We start from the raw sequence: 8,280 nt of genomic DNA, 5'->3' as shown, positions 1-8,280 counted from the left end.
TGGTGGCTTTCAGTCTTCAAAACTTTCTCAAATCTGTCTGGTCTCACACCTGTAATCCCAACACTTTGGGAGGCCGAGGCAGGCAGATCACTTGAGGTTAGGAGTTTGAGACCAGCCTGGCCAACATGATGAAACCCTGTCTCTACTAAAAATACAAAATTAGCCAGGCATAATGTTGCGTGCCTGTAATCCCAGCTACTCGGGAGGCTGAGGCAGGAGAATCACATGAACCCAGAAGGCAGAGGTTGCAGTGAGCCAAGATTGTGCCACTGCACTCCAGCCTGGGTGACTGAGCAAAACACCATCTCAAAAAAAAAAAAAAGAAAAGAAAAAAAAGAAAAAAAAAATCCCATTTTCTGAGGAGAAATTCAAGCCAGCTGCAGAAATTTGCATAAGTAATGAGGAGCCGAATGTTATGTTAATCGCCATGACAATGGGGAAAATGTCTCCAGGGCATGTTAGAGGTCTTCACGGCAGCCTCTCCCATCACAGGCCTGGAGGCCTAGGAAGAAAATATGGTTTAGTTGGCCTAGCCTAGGGTCCTTGTGCTGAATGCACCCTAGGGATTTGGTGCCCTGCATCCCAGCTGCTGCAGCTGTGGCTGAAAGGAGCCAATACAGAGCTTGGGCTGTAGCTTCAGAGGGTGCAAGCCCCAAGCCTTGGCAGCTTCCACATGGTGTTGAGCCTGTGGGTGCAGCAAAGTCAAGAATTGAGATGTGGAAACCTCCACCTAGATTTCAGAGAATGTATGGAAATGTCTGGATGCCCAGGCAGAAGTTTGCTTCAGGGGTGGGGCCCTCAAAGAGAACCTCTGCTAGGGCAGTGAGGAAGGGAAATGTGGGGTCAGAGCCCCCACACAGAGTCACTACTGGGGCACCACCTAGTGGAGCTGTGAGAAGAGGGCCCCCATTCTGCAGAGCCCAGAAAGGTAGATCCACCAACACCTTGCACTGCGCACCTGGAAAAGCTGTAGATAACACCAGCCTGTGAAAGCAGCCAGGAGGGAGGCTGTACCCTGCAAAGCCACAGGGGGGTGCTGCCCAAGACGATAGGAACCCACCTTTTACATCAGTGTGACCTGGATGTGAGACACGGAGTCAAAGGAGATCATTTTGGAGCTTTAAGATTTGACTGCCGGCCGGGCGCGGTGGCTCAAGCCTGTAATCCCAGCACTTTGGGAGGCCGAGACGGGCGGATCACGAGGTCAGGAGATCGAGACCATCCTGGCTAACATGGTGAAACCCCGTCTCTACTAAAAAATACAAAAAACTAGCCGGGCGCGGTGGCGGGCGCCTGTAGTCCCAGCTACTCGGAAGGCTGAGGCAGGAGAATGGCGTGAACCCGGGAGGCGGAGCTTGCAGTGAGCAGAGATCCGGCCACTGCACTCCAGCCTGGGCGGCAGAGCGAGACTCCGTCTCAAAAAAAAAAAAAAAAAAAAAAAAAAAAAAAAAAAGATTTGACTGCCTCACTGAATTTCAGACTTGCATGGGGCCTGTAGCCCCTCTGTTTTGGCCATTTTTTCCCATTTGAAACAGCTGTATTTACCCAATGCCTGTACCCCCATTGTATCTGCTTTTGATTTTACAGGCTCATAGGCAGAAGGGACTTGCCTTGTCTCGGATGAGACATTGGACTGTCAACTTTTGAGTTAATGCTGAAATGGGTTAAGACTTTCGGGGACTGTTGGGAAGGCATGAATGGTTTTGAAATGTGAGGACATGAGATTTGGGAGGTACCGGGGCAGAATGATATGGTTTGGCTGTGTCCCCACCCAAATCTCATCTTGAATTTCCATGTGTTGTGGGACGGACCCAATGGGAGGTAACTGAATCATGGAGGCAGGTCTTTCCCGTGCTGTTCTCATGATAGTAAATAAGTCTCATGAGATCTGATGGTTTTTAAAAAGGGGAGTTTCCTGCACAAGCACTCTTCTCTTGTCTGCCACCATGAGAATACATGCCTTTCACCTTCCGTCATGATTGTGAGACCTCCACAGCCACATGAACTATAAGTCCATTAAACCTATTTTTCTTCCCAGTCTCAGGTATGTCTTTATCAGCAGTGTGCAAACAGACTAATACAGACACTATTAAGAAAGTGAAAAGGCAGCTGGCCGCAGTGGTTCATGCCTGTAATCCCAGCACTTTGGGAGGCTGAAGTGGGTGGATCACTTGAGGTTAGGAGTTCGAGACCAGCCTGGCCAACATGGTGAAACCCCGTCTCTCCTAAAAATACAAACATTGGCCAGGCATGCTGGTAAGCACCTGTAATCCCACCTACTCAGGAGGCTGAGGCATGAGACTTACTTGAACCCAGGAGGCAGAGGTTGCAGAGATCACGCCACTGCACTCCAGCCTGGGTGACAGAGTGAGACTCTGTCTTAAAAAAAAAAAAAAAAAAGAAAGTGAAAAGGCAAGCCACAGACTGGGAGAAAATGTTCAACATACATATATTTGATAAAGGATTAATATCAGGATACATAAGGAATTCCTGTAAATTAATAAGAAAAACTTTTTTTGTAAGACAGGGTCTTGCCAAGTCACCCAGACTGGGAAAAACAGTTTCTTAATGAACAATACTTTAAACAGCATTTAGAAAAGAACATATCTATACAGTTAGTAAGCATGTAAAACAGATGTTCAACATCATAACCATCAGGGAAATACAAATTAAAACCATAAAAAGAGATCACTATACAACCACCAGAATGGCTGAAATTTAAGAGACTAACAATGCCACCTACCAACAAAGATGTAGAACTGGAACTCTCCCATACACTGCTGGTGGGAGTATAAAATAGTACAAAGCATCTTGGAAAACTGTTTGGTAGTTCCTAATAAACTTAAGTACACACATAGCCTATAGCCCAGCAATTCTATTCTTAGGTTTATACCCAAGACTAAAAAAGGGTTGTACAAGAGTGGTCATAGCAGATTTATTTATACTAGCCCCAAACTGTAAACAACCCAAATGTCCATCAACTGGAGAATGGACCAACGAATTGTGGTATAGTCATACAATGCAATACTACTCAGCAATGAAAGAATGTACTACCGATACATAAAATGACAGGGATGAGTCTCAAAATTGTTATTTATTTATTTATTTATTTATTTATTTATTTATTTATTTATTTGAGATGGAGTCTCACTCTGTCTCCCAGGCTGGAGTGCAGTGGCATGATCTTGGCTCACTGCAACCTCTGCCTCCCAGGTTCAAGCAATTCTCCCGCCTCAGCCTCCCAAGTAGCTGGGATTACAGGCATGCCCCACCACGCCTCGCTAATTTTTTTGTATTTTTAGTAGAGACTGAGTTTCACCATATTGGCCAGGCTGGTCTCAAACTCCTGACCTTGTGATCCACCCACCTCAGCCTCCCAAAGTGCTGGGATTACAGGCGTGAGCCACCGCACTCAGCCTTCAAAAGTATTGATTTAATTTTGTTGATTGATTTTGTGTCTGGCAAAATAAACCAGACACAAAATACACTACAGATAAGTGAATTTCATATATGCAAAGTTTAAGAGCAGGCAAAAGTAATTTATGGTGATAGAAACCAGTATAGTGATTCCAGGGAGGTAGGCGGTAATGGCTTGAAAAGAGTACCAGAGAACTTTCTGGGGTGATGGAAATGCTTTATATCTTGATCTAGGTGATGATCAAACAGGTGTATACATTTGTTAAAAAAAAAAAAAGTATTGATTTCTCCAGTTAAAATTTGTGCATTTTCCATTATATAAATAATAATTCATTTACATATCATTTAAAGGGATAAAGCTGGGGGCAGTGGCTCATTCCTATAATCCAGCACTCTGGGAAGCCAAGGCAGGAGGATCACTTAAGGTCAGGGGTGCAAGACCAGCTTGGGCAACATAGCAAGATTCCTGTCTCTATTTAAAAAAATGGCCGGGCGCGGTGGCTCAAGCCTGTAATCCCAGCACTTTGGGAGGCCGAGGCGGGTGGATCACGAGGTCAGGAGATCGAGACCATCCTGGCTAACATGGTGAAACCCCGTCTTTACTAAAAATACAAAAAACTAGCCGGGCGAGGTGGCGGGCGCCTGTAGTCCCAGCTACTCGGAGGCTGAGGCAGGAGAATGGCGTAAGCCCGGGAGGCGGAGCTTGCAGTGAGCCGAGATCGCGCCACTGCACTCCAGCCTGGGTGACACAGCGCGAGACTCCGTCTCAAAAAAAAAAAAAAAAAAAAAAAAAAAAAAATGAGATAGATTTTATATATTCTGTTATTGAACAATCTTCAACATATGAAACATATGGTGCTAATAAAACAAGGTGCAGAACAGTGTTTTGATTTTTTCTTTTTTAAGAAAAAGAATATGTGCTGGGCTCAGTTGCTCACATCTATAATCTTGTCACTTTGGAAGGCCAAGGCAGGAGGATCACTTGAGCCCAGGAGTTGGAGACTAGCCTGGGCAACATAGCAAGACTCTATCTCTACACAAGAAAAAAGAAAAGGAATATTCATATTCATATACATGTATATTTGTTGGTTTTTTCTTTTCTTTTCTTTTCTTTCTTCTTAGACATAGTTTTGCTCTTTTTGCCCAGGCTGGAGTGCAATGGCACAATCTTGGCTCCTGGCAACCTCTGCCTCCCAGGTTCAAGCGATTCTCCTGCCTCAGCCTCCCGAGTAGCTGGTATTACAGGCACGTGCCAATACACCTGGTTAATTTTGTATTTTTACTAGGGATGGGGTTTCTCCATGTTGGTCAGGCTGGTCTGGAACTCCAGACCTCAGGTGATCCACCCACCTTGGCCTCCCAAAGTGCTGGGATTACAGGCATGAGCCACCGCGCCCAGCCTTTCTTCAGGTCCTTCCTAACCTGTGGCCTCACTGTTCTCCCCCTCTGCCTGATTCAGCCCTCAGTCTCAGTGCCAGGGCTGAAGCCACACTGACTCCACCTCTAGCAGAACCTAGGACTCTCCCATGCTTCAGGAGCCACTTGGGGAGGCTGGGTCTGTTCTCAAAGATGCCATGGGTTGCCATCTTTACAATGTCATGAACTGTGGCTTTATGTTAATAGAAACTAGTTATTCTGGGGAAGGAAGATTACATCCTGTCTCCTTTTTCTCTCTTATCATTAAAAAATTAGTAAATGTGGCCGGGCGCAGTGGCTCAGGCCTGTAATCTCAGCACTTTGGGAGGCAGAGGCGGGTGGATTACTTGAGGCCAGGAGTTTGAGGAGACCAACCTGGCCAACATGGCAAAACTCCATCTCTACTAAAAACACAAAAATTAGCTGGGCAAGGTGGTGATGCACATCTGTAGTTCCAGCTACTTAGGAGGCTGAGGCAGGAGAATTGCTTGAACCTAGGAGGCAGAGGTTGTAGTGAGCCGAGATCATGCCACTACACTCCAGCCTGGGCAACAGAGCCAGACTCCGTCTCAAAAAAAAAATAAAGAAAGAAAGGAAGGGAAGGGGAAGGGGAAGGGGAAGAAAAGAAAATAGAAAAGAGACAGAGCTAGGGAATGGGAGTAGGGAGAAGTGGAAGTAGCAGGGTGGAGTCACCTTCACCCTCACATTGGACAGAAGGAATTATCTCCTATGCATTGTCAAAGAATATCATCATGACCCTTTAGGGTTTCTACAGTAGCTTTTGAGATTTTAATTTCAATGCACTCTCACTGGTGCTCACAGAACCCTCGTAAGGAAGAAATAAACAGGAAAGCTGAGTCCAAAGATGCTGACTGAAGTCATTCAACTTCAGCCTTAATAACTCACCCTTAAGCCATAGGAGCTTAAGGGGAGATTGGTTTGTTTCTCAAAATGGAAAATCTTTACTGTTTCTTCTGACCATATACAAGAGTTATTTTTCTTCAAGCAATATGGAAAAACAGAAAAGTCCTTATAAATTTACTCCCCAGAGATAAATCATCAACAGAGCATTTCAGATTTAGGCTACCATGGTCTTGACTGCATGCAACAGAAAATGACTGGGTACATTAAGCAAGAAAAGAGATTTATTGGAGGGATGTGAGATAGCTCAGAGCCCCAGAGAGAGGCTAGAAAAGCAAACTCAGGAAGATGGACAAAGCCCAAGGGGAACTGGGCAGCCAGGACCTCAGGCAAGGTAAGGATCCTGGGCCGTGTGGTTAGGATGCCAGTTCTGCTGCCAATGGGCATGGCCTGGCTGCCCCCACTGCCCCTGGGACACTGGGTGTCACAGCCACCACTAGCAGCAGAACGAGTTCTAAAATGCCCTTGCTTGTGGGCATCAGTCTCTGGATTTTAAATCTAATTGGCCAAGCTACGTCTTATTCTGACTGCTGGAGAGTGAGTTAATCTACCTCGGGGCACAGCGGCTGTCACCCAGATCTACACAGTGTTGGTGCCCTCAAGAAAGGAAGTCATATGTCACAAGTCAAATAAATGGTAAATGTTTATTACACACATGTATAACTCTGTTTGTAAGTCATGGGATATTATACATATTACTATATTTTGTTAGTATATATTATATATGAATTAGATATTAGTATATATTATTAATGATGTATTTTATTTTTATATAATTGTTATATAATTAATATATACTATATTATTATACACACTAATTGGTACAACACTATTATACATACAAATTGGTAAGTAGATTTTACCTGTTATTATATTGTTATACAAATTGGTATGTATACATACTAATTGGTAAGTCGATTTTATTATTTTTATGCATAATTGGCAAGTAGTTTTTTTTGGGCCTGTATATCTTTTTATATCATTACAATAAGTTATTCCCTAAATTCTTGCACAATATTTATTGTGTAGATATTGTTATTAACCAGTTTTCACTTGGACATTTATTTTGTTTTTTACTATTATAAATAACACAGCTGAGAACATCCTGGTACATGTGTCTTGGCACTTGCCTTGGTGTTTCCGTAGGTTAGTCTCAAAGGTGAAACTGCTGAGTCATACGGCGTGTAAAAATTAGATGTAGCCAGATTGACCTGCAGAAACATCCGTTTACATAGACATTCACTAAAATGTGGAATGTCTTTTTCACCGATCTGATTTAATCCTAAAGTTAAGGATAATCGCCCAGCAAGGAAGGGTATCTGGGTGTTATCTCAGCAGTCCCACCTGGTGGTTTTTAATTAAGCACACAAGCAAGTGGAGGCGAAACTTTGGAACGGTTTCCCTTGAGAGCTCTAGCCACGTGAAACAGTAGGACTCGCACCGCCGCGGTCAGGCTGCCGGCGCAATTTCAAAGTCTCCGTTCCCACATCCCTGGGGCGCCTAGGGGTTTTGAACCGTTGTCCCCCACTTGCCAGTCCGCTTCCCTTCCCGCTTGGGCGAAACACCTCTTCTAAGGAACCCCCTAACGTAAATAAACAAACAACCCAGGCTCCGTGCGCCGCGCCTCCTGCGCTGGAACTGAGGTTGGAGCAGGCTTTTCCCGGACCCATTCCGGCCCCACATAGCCAACCCTGCCAGCCTGCTGCCTTTCCGACCTCCCAGCCCCTGGAGGAGCGCAGGAAGACAGGATAACCCCGGGACCAGAAACGCCTGGAAAGCGAAGGACGCAGAAGCCCTCGCCGCGCAGCCCGTGGGTCCCCGGCCCAGGGCCCAGTCTGGCAAACGCGGACACGGCCGCCTCTCTGGAAAGACCGCCCAGAGCTCTCCTGGCTTGAGGAGACTCGTGGCCGTCTAAAGCAGCCAGCAGGTCCCATGGTGTAATGGTTAGCACTCTGGACTTTGAATCCAGCGATCCGAGTTCAAATCTCGGTGGGACCTCACCATATCTTTTGGTCCTGCAATTCCTCTTTTGAGGACCGCTTCCAGCAGCGGCCACCTCGGGTTGTGTAGGTATCCCCAGTGACCGGTCAGGCAGCGGCTTAGGGTCCCTCCTCCTCTCTCAAGATGTTTTCATTTCAGGGCCGTCCTAAGCGTGTCAGTGCGCACGCGCGAGAGTCGGGCAGAAAAATGTGTTGCTGGGAGAGCGAACGCGACTTTACCCTGGAGGGAAACTTCCGAAAGAACCCGAAGGATCCGGAGGATGCTGCTTCGGGCTGGGCATAGATAGGTCGGCCGGTCTAGGAGGTCCCCGGGGGCCGAGGGGGCCGGCATGTTTCTTATTGGCTACTGAGCAAGCGCGATACGTTACTGCTGCCTGAGCCGCCAACGAAGTGGCTCGACCGAACCAAGGGGCGGGGAAATGGCGCCTGCGGGACTCCGATTGGTCACGAACAATAACGAGGCTGCAGTCCCCAGAGGGGTATTTTCTTGGGGTCCGGCACGCACCCTAGTGTGTTTGTGTTGGTT

At 46.3% G+C, this 8,280-nt stretch overlaps 1 non-coding gene across 1 annotated transcript; it reads left to right on the top strand.

Annotated features, from left to right (window-relative positions):
* Positions 1–7,680: 7,680 nt before the first annotated feature.
* Positions 7,681–7,752, top strand: TRNAQ-UUG. Its single transcript has one exon. It is a non-coding gene; the product is annotated as a tRNA-Gln (tRNA).
* The last annotated feature ends 528 nt before the right edge of the window (positions 7,753–8,280 follow it).

Source organism: Theropithecus gelada, chromosome 16 (genome assembly GCF_003255815.1).
Source record: "Theropithecus gelada isolate Dixy chromosome 16, Tgel_1.0, whole genome shotgun sequence".
Taxonomy (NCBI): Eukaryota; Metazoa; Chordata; class Mammalia; order Primates; family Cercopithecidae; genus Theropithecus; species Theropithecus gelada.
This window is presented reverse-complemented; position numbering and strand designations above follow the sequence as displayed.